Source organism: Perognathus longimembris, chromosome 12, assembly GCF_023159225.1.
Source record: "Perognathus longimembris pacificus isolate PPM17 chromosome 12, ASM2315922v1, whole genome shotgun sequence".
NCBI classification, from domain to species: Eukaryota; Metazoa; Chordata; class Mammalia; order Rodentia; family Heteromyidae; genus Perognathus; species Perognathus longimembris.
Window position 1 is genome coordinate 22,396,411 of NC_063172.1, and position 3,302 is coordinate 22,399,712.

The following is a 3,302-nucleotide window of genomic DNA, read 5'->3' on the forward strand; positions in this document are numbered from 1 at the left end:
ACCTATGAAACAAGGCCTCTATGATGGTTGATTACCTTGCTTGAGTGGCTCACAGAATTTAGCCAAACATGTTTACTAGTTTATTTTGAGAGATATTACAAAGGTCAAAGATACTACAATGGACAAAAGTTATTACAAAGTCATTCATAGGACCAAAATATGGAGCAAAGGACACTCTCTGTGGGTGCAGCACATTTAATTATTCTGCAGAAGTTCTCTGAACTCTGAACATTTGTTTTTATTTTTGCTTTCTTCTGTTTTTTGTTTGTTTGTTTGTTTTTGCTAGTCCTGGGGCTTGAACTCATGGCCTGAGCACTGTCCCTGGCTTTTTTTTTTGCTCAAGGCTAGCACTCTACCACTTGAGCTACAGCACCACTTTCTGGCTTTTTCTGTATATGTGGTGCTGAGCAATCGAACCCAGGGCTTCATGCATGATAGGTAAGCATTCTACCATTAGACCACATTCCCAGCCCCCCATTGGGTTTTTATGGAGCTTTCAATGCTTATACAATGCAGTAGAGATGGAAACCCAGTGAGGCTCATCTCTTCAGACTCTTCATGGTCTTTCTGTGCAGCCTTCCTCCTCTCAGATAGGCCACAGCACCCCATCGGCGATAAGTGGGTCAGGAGCTATCATTTATTAAAGAAGGTAGGTCAAGAAAAGATGGTAAAGATTAATGTTCTGTAATCTGTCTTTGGAATGAAAAAGTTATAATTTTTGTTGCTTATCTTTCAGAGGTATGTGTCAGGAACTGGCTGGAACTGTGTGTGTGTGGGGTGTGTGTGTGTGTGTGGGGTGTGTGTGTGTGTGTGTGTGTGTGTTACTAATACAACACAGGGTTTTAATCTGTTCAGCAGTAAAATGGCCACTGGATAGTGGAGTATTTTCAAAATTTTATACATACATTTTGAAGAAAAAAATTAAAGAAACTTGAAAATAAAATAATTTAGGAGCATAAAAAGAATGGATAGCATATGAGTGAACACTGTATGAAGCCAATTGCCCATCAGTTCTTCAGAATTTGAGAATTTAGAAAAGTAGTTAAATTGCAATTTATCTGGCACAAACCATTATGGGTATAACTATCATAATTCCTGAAGGTTCTTTTTTTTTTTTTTTTTTTTTTTTTTTTTTCTACTCTTTTTTTTTTTTTTTTTTTTTCTCAAATTTTTATTTTCAAACTGACGTACAGAGAGGTTACAGTATCATACGTTGGGCGTTGGATACATTTCTTGTACTGTTTGTTGCCTTGTCCCTCATGCCCCCCTCCCTCCCCCCCTTCCCTCCCCCCCTTCCCTCCCCCCCGCCCAGTTGTTCAGTTCACTTACACCAAACAGTTTTGCAAGTATTGCTTTTGTAGTTATTTCTCTTTTTTTACCCCGTGTCTCTCGAATTTGGTATTCCCTTTGAATTTCCTACTTCCAATACCAGTAAACACGGTTTCCAATATACTCAGATAAGATTACAGAGATAGTGTAGGTACAAACATAGGAAGGTGATACAAAACATCATCAATAATAGAAACTACACATTCACATAGGACGTTGAAAGTAGTTATAACTGTGATATATCACTTGTTTCCATATCATGGAGTTCATTTCACTTAGCATCATCTTATGTGTTCCTAAGGGTATAGCTATTGGGCCTTGTGATGCTCTGCTATGGCTTGCCTAAACCTGTACTAATTATTCCCAATAAGGGAGGCCATAGAGTCCATGTTTCTTTGGGTCTGGCTCACTTCACTTAGTATAACTTTTTCCAAGTCCTTCCATTTCCTTACAAATGGAACAATGTCATTCTTTCTGATAGAGGCATAAAATTCCATTGTGTAAATGTACCACATTTTCCTGATCCATTCGTCTACTGAGGGGCATCTGGGTTGGTTCCAGCTTCTCGCTATGACAAATTGTGCTGCGATGAACATTGTTGTGCTGGTGGCATTACTGTGATTTTGTTTGTGGTCTTTTGGATAGATACCCAACAGTGGGGCTGCTGGGTCATAGGGGAGTTCTATATTGAGCCTTCTGAGGAATCTCCATACTGCTTGCCAGAGTGGCTGAACCAGTTTACATTCCCACCAACAATGAAGTAGGGTTCCCTTTTGGCCACATCCCTCCAACAATTGTTATTATTAGTTTTCTTGATATATGACATTCTTGCTGGGGTGAGATGGAATCTCAATGTTGTTTTGATTTGCATTTCCTTTATGGCCAGTGATGTAGAGCATTTTTTCATATGTCTATTGGCCATTCTCATTTCCTCATCAGAGAAGTTTCTTTGTAAGTCTTTAGCCCACTTGATGAGGGGGCTGTTGGTTCTTTGCAGTTTTGTTTTGGAAGAAGGTAATTTTTTTAGTTCTGCATATATTTTAGAGATGAGGCCTTTGTCTGTTGAATGTCCGGTAAAGATTTTCTCCCAGTCTGTGGGCTTTCTGTTTATCTTGAGAGCTATGTCCTTTGCCGTGCAGAAGCTCTGGAGTTTGATGCAATCCCATTTGTCCAACCTTTCTTTGATTTGTAGCCTTTCAGGGTCTTTGTTAAGGAAGTTCTGTCCTGTGCCAAGGAGCCCAAGTGTTTCTCCTACTCCTTCCTTTAGTGTCTTCAGGGTGCCTGTTTTGATTTCAAGGTCTTTAATCCATTTGGAATTGATTTTGGTGCAGGGTGATATATAAGGATCTAGTTTTAGTTTGTTGCATGTGTTGAGCCAGTTTTGCCAGCACCACTTGTTAAAGAGGCTATCTTTCTTCCATATTATTGTTTTAGCTCCTTTATCAAAGATTAAGTAGGCATAGTTCTGTGGGTTTAATTCTGGGTCTTCAATTCTGTTCCATTGGTCTTCAGGCCTGTTCCGGTGCCAATACCAAGCTGTTTTTATTACTATAGCTTTATAATACAGCTTGAAGTTGGGTATTGTAATTCCTCCAGCACTGTTCTTTCTGCTTAGGAGTGTTTTTGCTATTCTAGGTCGTTTATTGTTCCATATGAATTTCTGGATTGCTTCCTCTATTTCATTAAAGAATGGTGTTGGGATATTAATGGGTATTGCATTGAATTTGTAGATAGCCTTTGGCAATATTGCCATTTTGATTATATTAATCCTCCCAATCCAGGAGCATGGGAGGTTTTTCCATTTTCTTAGTTCTGACTTAATTTCATTTTTCAAGCTTTTAAAGTTCTCTTCAAAGAGGTCTTTCACTTCTTTGGTTAAGGTTATTCCTAGGTATTTTATGTTTTTGGGGGCTATTGCAAAAGGAGTTGCTTTCCTGATTTCAGCCTCGGTCTTCGGGTTGTTAGCATAGAGA